The sequence below is a fragment of the Rhamphochromis longiceps genome, linkage group LG15 (assembly GCF_057381845.1).
Source record: "Rhamphochromis longiceps isolate RC_006_pf linkage group LG15, R_longiceps_female_GT1.1, whole genome shotgun sequence".
NCBI lineage: Eukaryota > Metazoa > Chordata > Actinopteri > Cichliformes > Cichlidae > Rhamphochromis > Rhamphochromis longiceps.
Window position 1 is genome coordinate 12685728 of NC_140571.1, and position 22621 is coordinate 12708348.

Below are 22621 nucleotides of genomic sequence, written 5' to 3' on the forward strand. Positions count from 1 at the left end.
TATCCTAGATCCCGTCGCTTTTTCATAAGCATTTAAAATTTCTATCACATCCCTTAGACTATCATCATCTGCCAAATATAATATCGTGTCGTCCGCGTATTGTGATATTTTTAAACATTCCCCCCGTGGCATCATTATCCCTTTCACTCTTTGGCTTTCCCTTATTGCACAGGCCAAAGGTTCAACATAAAGTACATAAAGCACAACAGATAATGGACATCCTTGTCTCAAACCCCTTGTTTGATACACCTTTTCTGTAAGAAATCCATTTAATTTTATTTTCGAGTTTATGCCCTTATATAAATTCTTTACCCATTTTATAAAGGTCCCTCCCAGCCCCATATACTCCATTGCCCTCCACAAAAATTCGTGATCTACCCTGTCAAAGGCCTTTTGCTGATCCAAGCTCACACATATTGCTGCCAAGTTTCTATCCCTCACATATGTAAGTATATCTCTGTGTAGTTGCACATTCCAGGTAATTTGCCTCCCCCGTACCCCACACGTTTGATCCTTCTCCACTATGTGCGACATTACTCCTGCAAGTCTATTTGCAAATATCCTACTCAAGATCTTATAATCCACACATAACATGGTTAACGGTCTATAGTTATCAAGTTGATGTGGGTTGCCTTTCTTAAATAATACGGAAACCACACCCATCTTCATACTCTCTGTCATCGCCTCTCCCTCCATGATTTCCTTAAAAACTCCCACCAAATGTATCCCCACCACCCCCCAAAGGGTTTCGTAAAATTCCTTTGTTAAACCATCTATTCCCGGCACTTTATTTGCCTTCATTCCTTTTATTACTTTATATGCCTCCTCTATTGTCACTTCCCCCTCTAGCCTTTCCCTTTCTTCTCCCGTTAGTCTCTTCTTTATTTTCTTCAAGAAGAAATCCCCTTTCCCTCCCTCTAGATTTTCTTTGCTGAACAGCTCCTCATAATATTCCTTCGCCACCTTTAACATATCTTCTCTCCCTTCCGTCATTTTCCCATCCTTCTCCAATTTTGTTATGACTCCCCTTTTTTCCCTACTTTTCATCTTTTTAAAGAAAAAAGCGGAACATTTCTCGTTCTCCTCATACTCCTCCTGTTTTAATTTATATGTTTCAGCCCTTGCCTTCCTCTCAAGCAATTCTTCCTGTTTCGATCTTAAAATTTCTATTTTCTCGTCCTTATTTTTATTTTTTTCTTTTGTTTGTAGTGCGTAAGTATATTCTATTTCTTTTTGCAGCGTGCGGAATTCCTCATTCCTAGCTCTTGACCTTTCCGTACAATAATCCACTGTGAACTTTTTTATTTTATTTTTTACATCCTCCCACCAATCCAGTTTATTCATGTATAACTTCTCCGTCTCTGCCCATAAGGGGAAGAGCTCTGCAAATTTTTTCTTATATTCTTTTTCCATAAGTACTTCATTATTTAGTTTCCAGTAACCTTTTCCATAATCTGTTCCTTTTATCTCCACTTCCACCTCTACCATTTGATGATCCGTGAACAGTGCCGGTATTAGTTTTCCTTGCTTTATTTTGCACTTTTTGTCTACCAATATATAATCTAATCTACTTTCCACCCCTCTTGTATTCTTCCATGTGTGCCCCACTTGTTTCCCCTGTAGTGTAGCCATTGCATCTATCAAACCATATTTTTTTATGAAAGTCTTGAAGGGGAGGGAGGATTTTTCCTTCTCCAAGGTGCAGTTGAAATCCCCTCCCACCAGAATATTTTTTTTTTGTCATAAAACAGGTATCCATTTTTAAGAGTAGTTCTCTTCTCAACTTTGGATCCACATGTGCGTACACGTTTATTATCCGGTTTTGTATTCCACTTTTTTCCACATCTACAACCATCACCCTTCCCTGTATTAACGTGTAACTTTCCTTTATCCTTATACTTTTGTTTCCACATAACACTCCGACCCCAGTCCCGTGTACCCCCCCTATACTCCAAGCCGATTCACCTCCTCTCCATTCCTCCGTAAAAAGGTCAATATCCCCCTCATCCTTTAGATGTACTTCTTGCAGTAGGCAAACATCAAAATTATAATGTAATAAAAATTCATAAACCATTTTCCTCTTTCGGGCGTTTTTAAGCCCCCTTACATTTAAAGTAATTATTCGGAATTTTCCCATATCTTAACAACAAAACCAAATCATTACCAAACAAAACCATGGGAATACGTTTATAATTAAAGTCCGGAGGAAAAAATTAAATAACTGCATTAAGTAACCTAAAAAATCTTCTTTTATTCCGAAATCCCCATTTTTAACTCTCCATATTAACTTGCGCCAGCAAGTTTTTTATAAAGGAATCTTCCGACTTTTCTTCACTTTCGGCCTCTTCCCCCGTATCCCCATCACTAGTTAAGTCACTTAAAGGCGTGTGCATACATTCAGTCTGTGTACCTCTCAGAACATGTCCCTCCACATTTTCCACCTCCTCGGTCCGTTCCTCTCTGTCCTCTCTACTTTTCATTTTAGTCTCTTCTGAAGAAGCGCCCGAGCTCACCTTTCTCCGCCTCTTAGCTGATTTTCTCCGAGGCTTCGCTACTACTTCCCACACCTGTCCGTCCTCCCCTTGTTTCTCTCTCTCGGCATCCAGTTCGCGTGGATTTCCTCCCTCCTCCTTTCTCTGCTCTGCTCCACCTTCCTTGCTCCCATCTCTCTCCTCATTAGTCTGATCTTCGGCAGCCGTTGGCGCCTCCTGTGCTCTCCTTTCAGTATCAGTTTCTGTGTCCGTTTTTCTATGATATCCGTCTTTAGTTCCAGATTTTGCCGCTTCAGAATATGACCTTGGCCTAGTACAGTCTCTTGCCATGTGCGTCTCCGAATCACACAAGTGACATTTTCTAGGCTCCTTGCAGTCTTTTGTTATATGGCCTATCTTTCCGCAACTCCTGCACCTCATTTGTTCGCAACTGTCCGCATTGTGTCCGGTGCTACCACATTTTCTGCACGCTTGGGGCTGCCCGGCATACACTAGGAAGCCCCTATCCGCTCCAATAGAGAACACCGCGGGCGGGTGGCAATACCCGTCTTCGGTGGCCGTATCCACATTTAATTTGACTCGAAATTGTCTTTTTCCGGTCCATAGGCCTAAGCCATCCTTTATTTTCCGCACTCCTGGTAGTACTGTAACGTACCTTCCCAAGAAATACTTAATAGTCTCTTCAGAAACCCATGGGTTGTACATATGAACAGTTAGGATCCTATAATCATTTCTGTACATAGGGGTTACCATGTATTTTCTCAATTCTTCGTTTTCTTCTCCAATACACTTCCTTCTCACCTCCTCCGCGCATTCTCCCGTGCAAAAGGTTACATCGTAATGTTTACTTGCCGTGCTCTGCTGAAGGCAGTAGATTTCCTCAGGCTGTATCTTTAAAGCCTCGTATAGGATCCTCCGTCCAAAATTAATTCTGTCATGGATTTCCTCATCTTTCTCCATCAGCTCGAATCTCAAAGTATTTCTTGTACCTTGCATCCATGCATTCCTCTCATGGAAGTTGGCCGATGATGCCGCCATCCTGCATTGCTTCTCGCCTTATCACTGATAAGAACAGATTTTTTTTTTTTTTTTTTTTCTTACATTTCCATTTGCTCAACATTCCATTGAATACTTTTCATATTTCACAAAAACATCTTTTACATCATTCATAATAATCCTTCCACCTGTCCTTAATCGTGTCTATTCCCCATCTTTGTAATTCATGCCGATATATCCCCTCAAATTCCCTCTCTATATCCTTTATTGTTCCCATCTCTTTCCATTCATACCCCCCCCTTATATACCCCTGTCTTGCCCTCCATATCTTAAGTTTTGTAATTGATAACAACATACAACGTATTTTATTTTCCTCCTTCTTTTTATCCTTAGGCCTAAGATAAGTTATTTCCTCATATGTCAAAGCCTCTAGTCCCTTATACCTCCTCTTCATTCCAGCCCATACCTTTTTTGCATATTTGCACCCCCATAGGACGTGTTCAATCGTTTCTTCCTCTGTGCAATTATCCCTCGGACATTCTTTTAACTTCCCCAAATTATGTGCATACATCGTAGTCCTTACAGGTAATTTCCTATGTAGGTGCATCCAATTAAAATCTTTCAAAACATTCTTATAACTCCTATCCTGTGCGTATTCCCAAACTTCCGAACTCACTATCCCCTGGTTGTAGTTAGCATTCCTCGCCAGTTTTTTATACAGAAGTTTATGATTTTGTATTGTATCCACCTCCCTGCACTCTATATGTCTCTTTCCCCACTTAACCATCCTCTGAAAGTATTCTGGTCTTGTCTCTGCCTTCGGCCCCTGATTTTCCCACCCAATTAAAAACCGGTATGGAATAGCTAACCAGAACCATAACAATATCTGACATTTATGAATATATGGCTTCTTTAACAGCGTACACACATTTGCATAAAAAATCGTATCTAACTTTAACGGAATGTTCGGTACCCCTTTTCCCCCATCGGCAACCTCCTGATACATTTGTACTCTCTTTACGTACTCGTAACCTCCCCATATAAAATTAAATATTCCCCTCATTATTTGTGCTCTAAATACTTGTGGCATCGGGAACACATAGCCTAGATACAATAATTTCGGCACCACCTCACTCTTTATCACTAACACCTTCCCAGTAATTGTAAGCTTCCTCATTTTCCATAGTCGTAATTTCCTTTCCACCTCTGCCATCTTCCCCTTCCAGTTCCAAATAGCATCGCCCTCCTTATTCCCAAAAGAAATTCCTAGAATGTCCATAGGACCTTCACACAAAGTATAATCACAAATATTTTCCCTCCTACCTTCCCACGTCCCCAAGTACTTATATTTTGTCTTTTCCTTATTTATTTTTGATCCTGTAACTTCTTCATATATTTTTAATATTTCCACAACTTCTCTTAAACTGTCGTCGTCCGCTAAATATAGTATAGTATCATCCGCATATTGAGATATTTTCAAACATTCCCCCCCCGGCATCATTATCCCCCTCACTCTTTTATTCTCCCGAATTGCACAAGCCAATGGTTCAACATATAATACATAGAGTACCACCGATAACGGGCACCCTTGTCTCAACCCCCTCGCTTGATGAACTTTTTCCGTGAGGAACCCGTTCAATTTGATTTTTGAATATATCTCTTTATAAAGGATCCTCACCCACCTTATAAATTGTTTTCCCAAGCCCATCTTAGTCATTACCTCCCACAACATTTCGTAATCTAGCCTATCAAATGCCTTTTGTTGGTCTAAACTTACACAGATTGCCGCCATTTTTCTATCCTTTACATATGCAAGTATGTCTCTATGTAATTGTATATTCCATGAAATTTGTCTCCCCTTCACCCCACACGTTTGATCACTTCCCACTATATCCGACATTACCCCTACCAATCTATTTGCAATTATCTTACTTAAAATCTTATAATCTACACATAACATAGTGAGAGGTCTATAATTATCAAGTAAATGAGGATTCCCTTTCTTAAATAATAACGAAATCACACCCGTCCTCATACTCTCCGCCATCTCTTCCCCCTCTAATATTTCTTTAAAGACCTCCAACAAATGTAACCCTATCACTCCCCAAAATACCTCATAAAATTCTTTCGTTAATCCATCTATTCCTGGTACCCTATTTACCTTCATTCCCTTTACCACCTTATATGCCTCTTCCATCGTTATTTCCCTTTCCAGAAACTCCCTATCTTCCTCTACTAATCTCCTCTTTAATGACCCCAAAAGAACATCTCTTTTTTCTGTCCCTACTTTTTCTTTTCTAAATAAATCCTCGTAATATTCTTTTACTACCCCCAACATGCTTTCCCTCCCTATAATCTCCTTCCCATCCTTTTCCAATTTCTCTATAACCCCCCTTTTATCCCTACTTTTCATCTTTTTAAAAAAATATGCGGAACACCTTTCATCTTCCTCATACTCTTTCTGTTTTAATTTATATGTTTCTGCTCTTGCCTTCCTCTCTAATAACTCTTCTTGCCTCACCTTTAAGTCTTCAATTTTCAAATCTACATTTTTTTCCTTCCCCTCCTTTTGTATAACATAAATATGTTCTATCTCTTTTTGTAACATATTAAATTCTTCTTTTCTACGTTTAGATCTATCTGTACAATATTCTATCGAAAATTTTTTTATCTTGCATTTTACATCCTCCCACCAATCCCCTTTTTTTCCATAAAGTTCTTTTACTTTCACCCATAAAGGGAAGATCTCTAAAAATTTATCCCTATAATCTTTTTCCTTTAACACCTCATTATTTAATTTCCAATATCCCTTCCCGTATTCCATCCCTTCTATCTCCAAATCCACCTCTACCGCCTGGTGATCCGTGAGTAGAACCGGAATCGTTTTTCCCCCTTTAATTTTACACTTTTTATCTATCAAAATATAGTCCAACCTACTCTGTACCCCCCTTGTATTCCTCCATGTATACCCTACTTTTTTCCCCAGAAGTCTGCCCATAACATCCGTTAACCCGTATTGTCTTATAAATGTCTTTAATGGGAGAGAAAATTTTTCTTTTTCTAAAGATACATTAAAATCCCCTCCCACTATAATATTTTTCCTTGTAATAAAACAAGTGTCCATCGACAAAAGGAGTTCTCTTCTTTGTTTTGGATCCACATGTGCATACACATTTATTATCCGGCTTTGGACCCCGTTTTTTTCTACATCTACCACCATCACTCTTCCCTGTATCACCGTATAACTTTCTTTTATTTTTATACTTTTATTTCCACACAACACTCCCACCCCTGTCCCATATACTCCTCCTATACTCCATGCCGATTCACCCCCCCTCCACTGCTCCGAAAAAATAACAACATCCTTCTCGTCCTTCAAATGTACCTCCTGTAATAAACATACATCAAAATTATAAAACAACAGAAATTCATATACCATTTGTCTTTTTCTGGCATTTTTTAACCCCCTTACATTTAACGTAATTATTCGGAACCTCACCATTTTGTAGTAAAAAAAGGGGTATCTATACACCTAAGCAGAGGGCACTTAATAATTTTATAACAAAGAAACAAAAGAAAAAACAGATACCATCTCCTAGTTGTCTTTTTGATCTTCATATCCCCTGAAAAAAAGGAAAACTTTACAAAATTAGAGCCAAAAAAGAAAAAGAAAGAAAAACCTCTGTCGTCCATTTTCCCCTCCCTTATTAGTCCATGTTGACTTGCGCCAGCAAATTTTTTATAAATGAATCTTCCGATTTTTCTTCACTTTCTACTTCTTCTTCTTCAACGTCTCCATCACTCGTTAAATCACTCATTGGTGTGTGCATACATTCAGTCTGCGTCCCTCTCAACACATACGCTCCCATCTCCCCTCCCTCTTCCATCCGCTCTCCTTTACCTTCTTTCAAATTAGTCTCTCCTGGAGGGACTCCCGAGCTCACTTTCCTACGCCTTTTGGCCGACTTTCTTCGTGGCTTAGCGGCCACTTCCCATATTTGTCCTTCTTCGCACTGCTTCTCCCCATTTTTCTCCCCCATCTTATCGCCTTCTTCTTCTCCTTGTTCGGCCCCATCCTCTCCCCCCCCCCCCTTCTTCCTCATTAGTCTGATTCCTTTCTGCTGGTGGCGCCTCTTGTGCGCTTTCCCCAATATTTGTTCCTATATCCGTTTCTTCATACCGCTCTACCTCGGTCCCTGCTTTAGCTGCTTCCGAATATGATCTGGGCCTAGTGCAATCTCTTGCCATATGTGTATCTGAGCCACATAAGTGACACCTTCTAGGCTCTTTGCAGTCTCTTGTGATATGGCCATTTTTCCCGCAGCTCCTACACCTCACCTGCTCACAATTGTCTGCATTATGTCCCGTACTGCCGCATTTTCTGCATGCTTGTGGCTGTCCTGCATACACCAAAAAACCTCTGTCTGCTCCGATGGAAAACACTGCAGGCGGGTGGCAGTATCCATCTTCCGTTGTCATATCCATTTTAAGTTTTACCCGAAACTGTCTTTTTCCAGTCCATAGGCCTAGCCCGTCCTTTATTTTTCGTACCCCTGGGAGCACTGTAACGTACCGCCCCAGGAAGTACTTAATGGTCTCTTCTGTAACCCAGGGATTATACATGTGCACCGTTAAAATCCTATAATCGTTCCTGTATAACGGGGTTACCATATATTTTTTTAGTTCTTCATTTTCTTCTGTACCACATCTCTTTCTCACCTCCTCCGCGTACTCTCCCGTGCAAAAAGTCACGTCATAGTGCTTACTTGCCGTGCTTTGCTGGAGGCAGTAGATTTCCTCTGGTTGTACCTTCAATGCATCATAAAGAATCCTTCGTCCGAAATTAATTCTGTCATGGAAATCCTTTTCTTTATCCATTAGTTCGAATCTCAAGGTATTCCTCGTTCCATACGACCATGTATTCCTCTCCGAAAAATTGGCCGACGTCGCCGCCATCCTACATTGCTTCTCGCCTTGTAACTGATAAGAACAGATTTTTTCTTTTGGAAAAATTTTTATTGATACTCAGACATATAACAACATCATCATCATCTCATTTATTTTCATAAGCCCACCCCATTTAAAAGGATTACTTCTTTATTATCTCCCATCCCCTTTTAAAATACAACAGGAAAACAAATATTTAAATGTTTTTTCCTTTTTTTTTTTTTTTTTTTTTTTTTTTTTTTCATAGAGAATTTAAATTATTTAAAAAAAAACCATCCCATCCCTTCACAAGCTTCCGGTGCTCAGAGGGGACTCTCCCCAACTTGCTCCTTCCACACCGACCTCTCCCGGAGAGCCAGGCTGTTGCTGCTTAGACCTTTCTATGTGCGAACCCGGCTCCTCCATCCGAATGGGCACAGAGGCGATTCTTCTTTGCGGCTGCTCTCTCAACTTAGTATCTTCTGCACTATTAACCATCCACAAATGGAAACAACAGACAATACAGGTGATTTTAGCTAAAAAGCCAAGAAAAAATTGTGTGGTGTTATTTTTTTTTTTCAAACGATGTAATTTACAGCCACAGAGGACAGAAAGCTGCAGTATGTAGAGAAAGAGAAGAGTTAAACCTATAATCAACATGAGTCCTTGTAGATGGCAGCCTCCGGTTTTTAAAGACTTCTATTGGTCTCTAGTGGACAACAGAGGTAACTGCAGGATTGGAGCCAGAATAGTGTAACTGCAGTTCAAAACGACATATTTTTTTGATTTCCCATAGAAAGTGTGTGTCCAGCCACGTGTCAGTCCAAGTGGCAGGATTTAGTAATTCTGGTAATAGTTAAATGTAAGTCATTCACAAATATTAAGTCGCAACATTTCAGTCTGACTAACCTTGGAAGATTACACGAAGACAATGTCCAGATATGCAGACGCACGCATATATCTAGCGTATAAGAAATTTCTTTGCACAAACTGTTGAGTGAAATGACATTTGTTTTTCACAGCTTCAGGGGGTGCACCGTTCCTAGAAATACTGCAATACCAGGTCGATGCGTGGAGTGGACGGAGCAAGCCCCTATTCCATCTCCCTGCTCCAAAAATCAATTTAATATATGGTCCCCGGGTAGGGGACGTATCAGATATTAAACTGATAAGAACAGATACTACACTTGATCTTAGCCAAAAGGCCGAGAAGCGATACCCACATATCGCACGACAGAAACGACTCATTCTGCTTACTGCAACTCTAACTCATGGTTACAATGAAGAACACAGTCGCCTTCTAACAAATGGTAGAGGACAGGTCGATGTTTTACTGACGTTTTACCTCCGAAACATCACAATATAACTATGGTCGGCATGTTTCAGTTTTTAAACGGCGCCACATATATGACGACACTTTAGTTTCTGAAACGCCGGTCAGCGCATGCCGGTTAATGAGATTCAAAATCACGTGGTCGCCTGCAGTCCAATCAGCGGTCGTTGAGACGGAGCGTCTTCAATTCATTTTTATAACTTTCTTGGCGTTATAATTGTTTTCATAATATGATAATTACATACTGTTAAATTTTTAATGTTTCTCCTCCCGGTAACTGTATTCCTGTTATGTCTGGGCTTTCCCTAATTGCACAAGCCAACGGTTCTACATATAACATGTACAGTAAGACTAAGCGACCTTGGCACAGACCTCTCATTTGTCTTTCATCCCAGCTTTTTTGGGGGTGACTGGGTGGGGGGATATTGCTCACAGCAAATTCCTAAAAACTCCTATTGATCATTGTTGCTCCCATAGATACATTTCAGTTTACCAGTCATGAGGCTCCAAATTATACCAGGAGTGGGGTTTGAACCCACGAGAGCATGCGCTCATTGGAGCTTAAGTCCAACGCCTTAACCACTCGGCCACCCTGGTGCACATATCTTGTGCATGCGTGTTCCTTTAGGAAACAGGAAGATTGGTAGGAGAAAGAAACGTATTAATCTTGTTTGTTAGGATCATAGCCATAAATGGAGGACTCTTATAAAGTCCATGGATTTTCATTCACACATATTACATGAGGTATCTACTCTTTACACACTAAGGATCCACACTACCAGGGCTACGGCACACAGCTGTTTTATAAATCATCAAAACCAATACTATCCTAAGATTTATTATATGCAAAAATGATCTGTTCCAAAATGTTTTCATGTAATCCTGAAAACAGAAAAACAATCTTCTGCACTATTAACCATCCACAAATGGAAACAACAGACAATACAGGTGATTTTAGCTAAAAAGCCAAGAAAAAATTGTGTGGTGTTATTTTTTTTTTTCAAACGATGTAATTTACAGCCACAGAGGACAGAAAGCTGCAGTATGTAGAGAAAGAGAAGAGTTAAACCTATAATCAACATGAGTCCTTGTAGATGGCAGCCTCCGGTTTTTAAAGACTTCTATTGGTCTCTAGTGGACAAGAGAGGTAACTGCAGGATTGGAGCCAGAATAGTGTAACTGCAGTTCAAAACGACATATTTTTTTGATTTCCCATAGAAAGTGTGTGTCCAGCCACGTGTCAGTCCAAGTGGCAGGATTTAGTAATTCTGGTAATAGTTAAATGTAAGTCATTCACAAATATTAAGTCGCAACATTTCAGTCTGACTAACCTTGGAAGATTACACGAAGACAATGTCCAGATATGCAGACGCACGCATATATCTAGCGTATAAGAAATTTCTTTGCACAAACTGTTGAGTGAAATGACATTTGTTTTTCACAGCTTCAGGGGGTGCACCGTTCCTAGAAATACTGCAATACCAGGTCGATGCGTGGAGTGGACGGAGCAAGCCCCTATTCCATCTCCCTGCTCCAAAAATCAATTTAATATATGGTCCCCGGGTAGGGGACGTATCAGATATTAAACTGATAAGAACAGATACTACACTTGATCTTAGCCAAAAGGCCGAGAAGCGATACCCACATATCGCACGACAGAAACGACTCATTCTGCTTACTGCAACTCTAACTCATGGTTACAATGAAGAACACAGTCGCCTTCTAACAAATGGTAGAGGACAGGTCGATGTTTTACTGACGTTTTACCTCCGAAACATCACAATATAACTATGGTCGGCATGTTTCAGTTTTTAAACGGCGCCACATATATGACGACACTTTAGTTTCTGAAACGCCGGTCAGCGCATGCCGGTTAATGAGATTCAAAATCACGTGGTCGCCTGCAGTCCAATCAGCGGTCGTTGAGACGGAGCGTCTTCAATTCATTTTTATAACTTTCTTGGCGTTATAATTGTTTTCATAATATGATAATTACATACTGTTAAATTTTTAATGTTTCTCCTCCCGGTAACTGTATTCCTGTTATGTCTGGGCTTTCCCTAATTGCACAAGCCAACGGTTCTACATATAACATGTACAGTAAGACTGTACCTCTCATTTGTCTTTCATCCCAGCTTTTTTGGGGGTGACTGGGTGGGGGGATATTGCTCACAGCAAATTCCTAAAAACTCCTATTGATCATTGTTGCTCCCATAGATACATTTCAGTTTACCAGTCATGAGGCTCCAAATTATACCAGGAGTGGGGTTTGAACCTACGAGAGCATGCGCTCATTAGAGCTTAAGTCCAACGCCTTAACCACTCGGCCACCCTGGTGCACATATATTGTGCATGCGTGTTCCTTTAGGAAACAGGAAGATTGGTAGGAGAAAGAAACGTATTAATCTTGTTTGTTAGGATCATAGCCATAAATGGAGGACTCTTATAAAGTCCATGGATTTTCATTCACACATATTACATGAGGTATCTACTCTTTACACACTAAGGATCCACACTACCAGGGCTACGGCACACAGCTGTTTTATAAATCATCAAAACCAATACTATCCTAAGATTTATTATATGCAAAAATGATCTGTTCCAAAATGTTTTCATGTAATCCTGAAAACAGAAAAACAATCTTCTGCACTATTAACCATCCACAAATGGAAACAACAGACAATACAGGTGATTTTAGCTAAAAAGCCAAGAAAAAATTGTGTGGTGTTTTTTTTTTTCAAACGATGTAATTTACAGCCACAGAGGACAGAAAGCTGCAGTATGTAGAGAAAGAGAAGAGTTAAACCTATAATCAACATGAGTCCTTGTAGATGGCAGCCTCCGGTTTTTAAAGACTTCTATTGGTCTCTAGTGGACAAGAGAGGTAACTGCAGGATTGGAGCCAGAATAGTGTAACTGCAGTTCAAAACGACATATTTTTTTGATTTCCCATAGAAAGTGTGTGTCCAGCCACGTGTCAGTCCAAGTGGCAGGATTTAGTAATTCTGGTAATAGTTAAATGTAAGTCATTCACAAATATTAAGTCGCAACATTTCAGTCTGACTAACCTTGGAAGATTACACGAAGACAATGTCCAGATATGCAGACGCACGCATATATCTAGCGTATAAGAAATTTCTTTGCACAAACTGTTGAGTGAAATGACATTTGTTTTTCACAGCTTCAGGGGGTGCACCGTTCCTAGAAATACTGCAATACCAGGTCGATGCGTGGAGTGGACGGAGCAAGCCCCTATTCCATCTCCCTGCTCCAAAAATCAATTTAATATATGGTCCCCGGGTAGGGGACGTATCAGATATTAAACTGATAAGAACAGATACTACACTTGATCTTAGCCAAAAGGCCGAGAAGCGATACCCACATATCGCACGACAGAAACGACTCATTCTGCTTACTGCAACTCTAACTCATGGTTACAATGAAGAACACAGTCGCCTTCTAACAAATGGTAGAGGACAGGTCGATGTTTTACTGACGTTTTACCTCCGAAACATCACAATATAACTATGGTCGGCATGTTTCAGTTTTTAAACGGCGCCACATATATGACGACACTTTAGTTTCTGAAACGCCGGTCAGCGCATGCCGGTTAATGAGATTCAAAATCACGTGGTCGCCTGCAGTCCAATCAGCGGTCGTTGAGACGGAGCGTCTTCAATTCATTTTTATAACTTTCTTGGCGTTATAATTGTTTTCATAATATGATAATTACATACTGTTAAATTTTTAATGTTTCTCCTCCCGGTAACTGTATTCCTGTTATGTCTGGGCTTTCCCTAATTGCACAAGCCAACGGTTCTACATATAACATGTACAGTAAGACTGTACCTCTCATTTGTCTTTCATCCCAGCTTTTTTGGGGGTGACTGGGTGGGGGGATATTGCTCACAGCAAATTCCTAAAAACTCCTATTGATCATTGTTGCTCCCATAGATACGTTTCAGTTTACCAGTCATGAGGCTCCAAATTATACCAGGAGTGGGGTTTGAACCTACGAGAGCATGCGCTCATTGGAGCTTAAGTCCAACGTCTTAACCACTCGGCCACCCTGGTGCATATATATTGTGCATGCGTGTTCCTTTAGGAAACAGGAAGATTGGTAGGAGAAAGAAACGTATTAATCTTGTTTGTTAGGATCATAGCCATAAATGGAGGACTCTTATAAAGTCCATGGATTTTCATTCACACATATTACATGAGGTATCTACTCTTTACACACTAAGGATCCACACTACCAGGGCTACGGCACACAGCTGTTTTATAAATCATCAAAACCAATACTATCCTAAGATTTATTATATGCAAAAATGATCTGTTCCAAAATGTTTTCATGTAATCCTGAAAACAGAAAAACAATCTTCTGCACTATTAACCATCCACAAATGGAAACAACAGACAATACAGGTGATTTTAGCTAAAAAGCCAAGAAAAAATTGTGTGGTGTTTTTTTTTTTTCAAACGATGTAATTTACAGCCACAGAGGACAGAAAGCTGCAGTATGTAGAGAAAGAGAAGAGTTAAACCTATAATCAACATGAGTCCTTGTAGATGGCAGCCTCCGGTTTTTAAAGACTTCTATTGGTCTCTAGTGGACAAGAGAGGTAACTGCAGGATTGGAGCCAGAATAGTGTAACTGCAGTTCAAAACGACATATTTTTTTTGATTTCCCATAGAAAGTGTGTGTCCAGCCACGTGTCAGTCCAAGTGGCAGGATTTAGTAATTCTGGTAATAGTTAAATGTAAGTCATTCACAAATATTAAGTCGCAACATTTCAGTCTGACTAACCTTGGAAGATTACACGAAGACAATGTCCAGATATGCAGACGCACGCATATATCTAGCGTATAAGAAATTTCTTTGCACAAACTGTTGAGTGAAATGACATTTGTTTTTCACAGCTTCAGGGGGTGCACCGTTCCTAGAAATACTGCAATACCAGGTCGATGCGTGGAGTGGACGGAGCAAGCCCCTATTCCATCTCCCTGCTCCAAAAATCAATTTAATATATGGTCCCCGGGTAGGGGACGTATCAGATATTAAACTGATAAGAACAGATACTACACTTGATCTTAGCCAAAAGGCCGAGAAGCGATACCCACATATCGCACGACAGAAACGACTCATTCTGCTTACTGCAACTCTAACTCATGGTTACAATGAAGAACACAGTCGCCTTCTAACAAATGGTAGAGGACAGGTCGATGTTTTACTGACGTTTTACCTCCGAAACATCACAATATAACTATGGTCGGCATGTTTCAGTTTTTAAACGGCGCCACATATATGACGACACTTTAGTTTCTGAAACGCCGGTCAGCGCATGCCGGTTAATGAGATTCAAAATCACGTGGTCGCCTGCAGTCCAATCAGCGGTCGTTGAGACGGAGCGTCTTCAATTCATTTTTATAACTTTCTTGGCGTTATAATTGTTTTCATAATATGATAATTACATACTGTTAAATTTTTAATGTTTCTCCTCCCGGTAACTGTATTCCTGTTATGTCTGGGCTTTCCCTAATTGCACAAGCCAACGGTTCTACATATAACATGTACAGTAAGACTAAGCGACCTTGGCACAGACCTCTCATTTGTCTTTCATCCCAGCTTTTTTGGGGGTGACTGGGTGGGGGGATATTGCTCACAGAAAATTCCTAAAAACTCCTATTGATCATTGTTGCTCCCATAGATACATTTCAGTTTACCAGTCATGAGGCTCCAAATTATACCAGGAGTGGGGTTTGAACCTACGAGAGCATGCGCTCATTGGAGCTTAAGTCCAACGCCTTAACCACTCGGCCACCCTGGTGCATATATGTTGTGCATGCGTGTTCCTTTAGGAAACAGAAAGATTGGTAGGAGAAAGAAACGTATTAATCTTGTTTGTTAGGATCATAGCCATAAATGGAGGACTCTTATAAAGTCCATGGATTTTCATTCACACATATTACATGAGGTATCTACTCTTTACACACTAAGGATCCACACTACCAGGGCTACGGCACACAGCTGTTTTATAAATCATCAAAACCAATACTATCCTAAGATTTATTATATGCAAAAATGATCTGTTCCAAAATGTTTTCATGTAATCCTGAAAACAGAAAAACAATCTTCTGCACTATTAACCATCCACAAATGGAAACAACAGACAATACAGGTGATTTTAGCTAAAAAGCCAAGAAAAAATTGTGTGGTGTTATTTTTTTTTTTCAAACGATGTAATTTACAGCCACAGAGGACAGAAAGCTGCAGTATGTAGAGAAAGAGAAGAGTTAAACCTATAATCAACATGAGTCCTTGTAGATGGCAGCCTCCGGTTTTTAAAGACTTCTATTGGTCTCTAGTGGACAACAGAGGTAACTGCAGGATTGGAGCCAGAATAGTGTAACTGCAGTTCAAAACGACATATTTTTTTGATTTCCCATAGAAAGTGTGTGTCCAGCCACGTGTCAGTCCAAGTGGCAGGATTTAGTAATTCTGGTAATAGTTAAATGTAAGTCATTCACAAATATTAAGTCGCAACATTTCAGTCTGACTAACCTTGGAAGATTACACGAAGACAATGTCCAGATATGCAGACGCACGCATATATCTAGCGTATAAGAAATTTCTTTGCACAAACTGTTGAGTGAAATGACATTTGTTTTTCACAGCTTCAGGGGGTGCACCGTTCCTAGAAATACTGCAATACCAGGTCGATGCGTGGAGTGGACGGAGCAAGCCCCTATTCCATCTCCCTGCTCCAAAAATCAATTTAATATATGGTCCCCGGGTAGGGGACGTATCAGATATTAAACTGATAAGAACAGATACTACACTTGATCTTAGCCAAAAGGCCGAGAAGCGATACCCACATATCGCACGACAGAAACGACTCATTCTGCTTACTGCAACTCTAACTCATGGTTACAATGAAGAACACAGTCGCCTTCTAACAAATGGTAGAGGACAGGTCGATGTTTTACTGACGTTTTACCTCCGAAACATCACAATATAACTATGGTCGGCATGTTTCAGTTTTTAAACGGCGCCACATATATGACGACACTTTAGTTTCTGAAACGCCGGTCAGCGCATGCCGGTTAATGAGATTCAAAATCACGTGGTCGCCTGCAGTCCAATCAGCGGTCGTTGAGACGGAGCGTCTTCAATTCATTTTTATAACTTTCTTGGCGTTATAATTGTTTTCATAATATGATAATTACATACTGTTAAATTTTTAATGTTTCTCCTCCCGGTAACTGTATTCCTGTTATGTCTGGGCTTTCCCTAATTGCACAAGCCAACGGTTCTACATATAACATGTACAGTAAGACTAAGCGACCTTGGCACAGACCTCTCATTTGTCTTTCATCCCAGCTTTTTTGGGGGTGACTGGGTGGGGGGATATTGCTCACAGCAAATTCCTAAAAACTCCTATTGATCATTGTTGCTCCCATAGATACATTTCAGTTTACCAGTCATGAGGCTCCAAATTATACCAGGAGTGGGGTTTGAACCCACGAGAGCATGCGCTCATTGGAGCTTAAGTCCAACGACTTAACCACTCGGCCACCCGGGTGGATATATATTGTGCATGCGTGTTCCTTTAGGAAACAGGAAGATTGGTAGGAGAAAGAAACGTATTAATCTTGTTTGTTAGGATCATAGCCATAAATGGAGGACTCTTATAAAGTCCATGGATTTTCATTCACACATATTACATGAGGTATCTACTCTTTACACACTAAGGATCCACACTACCAGGGCTACGGCACACAGCTGTTTTATAAATCATCAAAACCAATACTATCCTAAGATTTATTATATGCAAAAATGATCTGTTCCAAAATGTTTTCATGTAATCCTGAAAACAGAAAAACAATCTTCTGCACTATTAACCATCCACAAATGGAAACAACAGACAATACAGGTGATTTTAGCTAAAAAGCCAAGAAAAAATTGTGTGGTGTTATTTTTTTTTTTCAAACGATGTAATTTACAGCCACAGAGGACAGAAAGCTGCAGTATGTAGAGAAAGAGAAGAGTTAAACCTATAATCAACATGAGTCCTTGTAGATGGCAGCCTCCGGTTTTTAAAGACTTCTATTGGTCTCTAGTGGACAACAGAGGTAACTGCAGGATTGGAGCCAGAATAGTGTAACTGCAGTTCAAAACGACATATTTTTTTGATTTCCCATAGAAAGTGTGTGTCCAGCCACGTGTCAGTCCAAGTGGCAGGATTTAGTAATTCTGGTAATAGTTAAATGTAAGTCATTCACAAATATTAAGTCGCAACATTTCAGTCTGACTAACCTTGGAAGATTACACGAAGACAATGTCCAGATATGCAGACGCACGCATATATCTAGCGTATAAGACATTTCTTTGCACAAACTGTTGAGTGAAATGACATTTGTTTTTCACAGCTTCAGGGGGTGCACCGTTCCTAGAAATACTGCAATACCAGGTCGATGCGTGGAGTGGACGGAGCAAGCCCCTATTCCATCTCCCTGCTCCAAAAATCAATTTAATGTAGCCGGGTGGAAGTTCGATATTATGGGACATGCCACTGGATGGCACTGTTTTTCTTTTGGGGTACCTCTGAGAGCGGAAGGGATCATGGGGATCTACGGAGACATGCACGAGTGCTAGCTTGCATTGGTGTTATGTGGGTGTGCAATGCCTTTTTTCGCTGCGTGATCTGTTTTGAACGCAAAGTGTGCAACAGTTAAGGCACCAGGAGTAGCTGCCACCAACTTCGCCGTTCGTCTCAGAGGGATCCATATTCCGTTTTCTGCTGGATTAATGCACTGAGAAGCCACTACAGTTATTTTTGCACTGCCAAGTTTTGTTTTATTTATGTTTGGGTTTATATCAGACACGAAATGACGCTAGATGTCCTTGAGTTCCAGATGCTGATAAAGTTGGGGAAATAACCTGCAGTAGCAGTGGGTTACCAGAGCACAAAGCTGTTACTGGATAGGAGCTGTCTGTAACAATTTTATTTCTTTATTTTTACAACCTTGTTATTTTCTTCTGAGCACTTACTTTATCATTCAGATTAAAAGAACCCCAAAGATAATCTGTGTTCTGGGCTGGTTAATTTAGCCAGGCTACACAATTTGGTACCAGGAGTGGGGTATCTGCAAAAGTGGCAGCTCAGCGATTTTGTTTTTTATGGGTTTCCGTTTAAGTAGGTTATTTTACGGTGCAAGAAATAACTGTAGTGGTGGTCACCTGCGACGCGAGGGATTGGAAAGGATCGGACGATTGAGGCCATACCAGAGGTGTGCAGAGGAGCAGTGGCCAGTCTTTCCAGAAGAGGGTGATTTCGATCGAGGGAAGGATTCTTTCCAGAGGAGAAGAGGACATCAGTGGCACCTAGCTGAATAGACTGCTAAGGCAATTTCTGCATCCTGACCAAAGACTAATCTGGACACAGACATTTCATTATGTCAGACACAAACAGTGACGATGACCAGGGTTTGGCGGGGGCCACCGCAAGGGACCCTGTCACTGAGCTTCAGGCAAAATTGTCAGAACTGAGTAACAAACATGACCAGGCTATGGCCAGGATAACTGCTTTGAGTGACGGGGCAAGTAGGTCATATGTATATCTGCCGCGAGAGCGACCTATTCAACCCTTTAGTGGGGATGCAACCGTAGATGGACGTTCTGTAGAGGAGTTTATTGATGAAGTACAGAGGGGTATCAGAACTAGAGGCTTGGGTAATGATGATCAGGTTGACTTCATTTTTTCCCTCCTCAGGGGTTCTGCACTTGAAGAGATCAAGTTATGTACTGGGGGAGAGCAAATTGAACCCGAAGAAATATTTTGTTTTCTCAGAGAAGCTTATGGTGAGAGGCGCAGTGTAGCACAGTTACTGCAAACCTTTTTTAGCCGTTTCCAGCTAGAAGGTGAAGATTTCTTTGAGTACTCACACGCTCTGTCCCAGATCCTCCGCTTAGCCCTTAAACAAAGGCCTGATGCAGTACGAGACACAAAGATGGCAGTTAGAGACCAGTTTGTGGAGGGAGTAAGAGACTCCACTCTGCGAAGGGAGCTTCGCAAGATGGTGAGGGAAAAGTCAGAGTCTACGCTTTTTGATGTACGTCAGGAAGCAATTGCTCGGTCGATGGAAGAAAAACCTAGTGGCACCAGAGTTGCCAAGAGCAGGCCCATATTAAGTGACAGTGCGGTTGCAAGGGATCAGAGTACCCGTGAAGCTCCAGATAGGTCATCTGCAACTCTAGATGAAATCCTTAAGGTGGTTTCTGAGCAGGGCAAGGCTATTGGGGAGTTACTCAGTGTGGTTAGGGAGAGTGTTACATCCGGAGAAAGGGCCCCTAAACGTGGGATTCCCAGATCAAAGTTCCAGTTCACTGATGATGGGAAGCCCATCTGTTTCAAGTGTAAGGGAGTTGGACACATTGCTAGGGAGTGCAAAACCCTTAAGCAAGGAGCTTCTCCAGTTTCTGTTCCTGCACCTGGTCAGGGAAACTAGCCACCTCGGTTGCCAAGAGCCGGGCAATTCGAGGGGAGACTACTGGCTCAAAGACCCTAACTCGTGAGAGATTTTTTGACAGAGCAGTTGGTAAATGTCCTGAAGTTGAAATTGAGGTGGGAGGGATTAAGGCTAGAACCCTTTTGGATACAGGGAGCCAGGTTAGCACCATCTCAGAGGCATTTTTCCGACAACACCTAATGGGTGAAGATGATGATGTAACCCCTACAGCTAAATGGCTTAAATTGACTGCAGCTAACTCATTGCCAATTCCTTATATAGGTTACATTGAGCTGGATGTGCAGGTCATGGGGTTAACAGCGCAGGAGTGTGGGTTTTTGGTAGTCAGGGACCCCGCCCCAGAACCAGGAGGGCCACAGGACCAAGAGCTAATGTCAGCTAAAGTTAAGGTGCAGGAAAATGATGTGGAACAGCAGGTGGGAAAAGGTGCCAGCAGACTAGAGGGATCCCCCCCTGTTCTTGTTGGAATGAACATAATAAAGAGATGTAAGGAGCTAGCCATTGCTAGTTTTGATTCAACTCTCGGAGGAGAGTTAAATGCTGCTTGGGGAGAAGCTTTTCAGAGGGTGCAAGCCTGCGAAGTATTAGAGAGGTCATCCATCGCCCGGTTAGCTGGTAAAAATACTGTACACGTGCCAGCATCATCCGTGGCCACAGTATTTGCTAGAGGGCTTGGGAAAGTTTCAGATGACCAGACCTTAATGTTACTTGAGCCAACCAACACGCTCGTTCCCAGTGGTTTGGTTGTTGTTCCTACTCTTGTTGAAACTGACAGGCACGTGTTTCCAGTTCAAGTTGTGAACTTCTCTCAGGAAGATGTGTGGTTGGCTCCCCGGACCAGACTTGGTATGCTTACTGTAGTGGAGTGTGTTGAAAATGCAGCTGAGGTGCAGTTTAATCGTATCTCTGCTGACCACGAGGAAGTGTCACTGAATAAGGAAGGGGCTAAAGAATCTGATGGTGAACTGAAATTGCTGATAGAGCAGCTGAGCATTAGTGGCTCCCAAGAGGAACAGACCAAATTAGCTGCACTTTTGGCTCAGTATGCAGATGTTTTTGCTTTCAAGGATGAAGATCTAGGTTATACAGAGAAGATCAGTCATGAGATACACCTAGTCGATGATGTCCCGGTCACTCAGGCCTACCGACGGATACCTCCAACACAGTACAAAGAGGTGCGAGAACACATAACCCAGCTTCTGAAAAAGGGTGTGATCAAAGAAAGCACTAGTGCCTATGCATCGCCCATTGTGCTGGTGAGGAAGACAGACAACAGCTTGAGGTTATGTGTCGATTACAGGCGGCTAAATGCCAAGACCAGACGTGATGCCTTTCCTTTGCCCCGTATAGATGAATCCTTTGATGCATTACATGGTGCAAGGTTTTTCTCGACTATCGACCTGGCAAGTGGCTATCATCAAGTGGCAGTTCACGAAAGAGACAGGCACAAGACTGCTTTTACAACCCCATTTGGGTTGTTTGAATATACCAGATTGCCCTTTGGTGTGTGTAACGGTCCAGCCACTTTCCAAAGACTCATGCAGGCCACTATGAGTGACTTAATCCTTCAGATCATGCTCGTGTACCTAGATGACATATTAGTCTACTCATCAACTTTTGAAGACCATTTGACACGTCTTCAGACAGTGTTGCAGAGACTCAGGGAAACTGGGCTGAAGGTTAAGGTGGAGAAATGTCATTTTCTCCAATCTAGTGTACGCTTTTTGGGTCACCAGATCTCAGCTGAAGGGATAGGTACGGACCCAGACAAGATAGCTGCAGTGAGGCAGTGGCCAGTACCCACCACAGTTAAAGAGCTGAGATCCTTCCTGGGTTTTTGCAGTTATTACAGGAGATTTCTCCATGGATTTTCGCAGCTGGCAGGTCCTTTGCATGATCTGATTAATGCATGGGGCAAGAAGGACAGTCCAGCTAAATATAAAAACTTGCTGGAAAGTGTGTGGACGCCATCTTGTCAAGAGTCATTTGAACAGCTGAAAGAGAAGCTCACGAGTGCCCCCCTACTTGCTTATGCTGATTTCTCACTGCCATTTGTTGTTGAGACGGATGCCAGCAGTTTAGGACTGGGAGCAGTTCTTTATCAGGTGCAGGGTGGCAGGAAACGTGTTATAGCATACGCCAGCCGAAGGTTGAGAAATGCAGAGAGAAATGACAGAAACTATAGCAGCATGAAATTAGAGCTCCTCGCCCTTAAATGGGCTGTGTCTGAGAAGTTTAGGGGGTATCTCTTAGGCTCCAAATTCACAGTTGTGACAGATAACAACCCCCTCTGCCACCTGAACTCAGCAAAGCTGGGAGCCATTGAACAGCGCTGGGTAGCCCA

At 41.5% G+C, this 22621-nt stretch overlaps 10 non-coding genes and 1 pseudogene across 10 annotated transcripts; all 11 read right to left on the minus strand.

Annotated features, from left to right (window-relative positions):
• Nucleotides 1-9440: 9440 nt before the first annotated feature.
• On the minus strand, nt 9441-9631 carry LOC146652289 (U2 spliceosomal RNA). The gene has a single exon (XR_014907810.1). It is a non-coding gene; the product is annotated as a U2 spliceosomal RNA (small nuclear RNA).
• A 630-nt stretch (nt 9632-10261) lies between these two features.
• On the minus strand, nt 10262-10344 carry trnal-uaa (transfer RNA leucine (anticodon UAA)). Its single transcript has one exon. It is a non-coding gene; the product is annotated as a tRNA-Leu (tRNA).
• An 851-nt stretch (nt 10345-11195) lies between these two features.
• LOC146652291 (U2 spliceosomal RNA) lies at nt 11196-11386 on the minus strand. The gene has a single exon (XR_014907811.1). It is a non-coding gene; the product is annotated as a U2 spliceosomal RNA (small nuclear RNA).
• A 615-nt stretch (nt 11387-12001) lies between these two features.
• trnal-uaa (transfer RNA leucine (anticodon UAA)) lies at nt 12002-12084 on the minus strand. The gene has a single exon. It is a non-coding gene; the product is annotated as a tRNA-Leu (tRNA).
• An 848-nt stretch (nt 12085-12932) lies between these two features.
• Nucleotides 12933-13123, minus strand: LOC146652293 (U2 spliceosomal RNA). The gene has a single exon (XR_014907812.1). It is a non-coding gene; the product is annotated as a U2 spliceosomal RNA (small nuclear RNA).
• Nucleotides 13124-13738: 615 nt separating this feature from the next.
• trnal-uaa (transfer RNA leucine (anticodon UAA)) lies at nt 13739-13821 on the minus strand. The gene has a single exon. It is a non-coding gene; the product is annotated as a tRNA-Leu (tRNA).
• Nucleotides 13822-14671: 850 nt separating this feature from the next.
• Nucleotides 14672-14862, minus strand: LOC146652295 (U2 spliceosomal RNA). Its single transcript, XR_014907814.1, has one exon. It is a non-coding gene; the product is annotated as a U2 spliceosomal RNA (small nuclear RNA).
• Nucleotides 14863-15492: 630 nt separating this feature from the next.
• trnal-uaa (transfer RNA leucine (anticodon UAA)) lies at nt 15493-15575 on the minus strand. The gene has a single exon. It is a non-coding gene; the product is annotated as a tRNA-Leu (tRNA).
• An 851-nt stretch (nt 15576-16426) lies between these two features.
• Nucleotides 16427-16617, minus strand: LOC146652297 (U2 spliceosomal RNA). Its single transcript, XR_014907815.1, has one exon. It is a non-coding gene; the product is annotated as a U2 spliceosomal RNA (small nuclear RNA).
• A 630-nt stretch (nt 16618-17247) lies between these two features.
• Nucleotides 17248-17330, minus strand: trnal-uaa (transfer RNA leucine (anticodon UAA)). Its single transcript has one exon. It is a non-coding gene; the product is annotated as a tRNA-Leu (tRNA).
• An 851-nt stretch (nt 17331-18181) lies between these two features.
• LOC146652299 (U2 spliceosomal RNA) lies at nt 18182-18306 on the minus strand (annotated as a pseudogene).
• Between the last annotated feature and the right edge of the window lie 4315 nt (nt 18307-22621).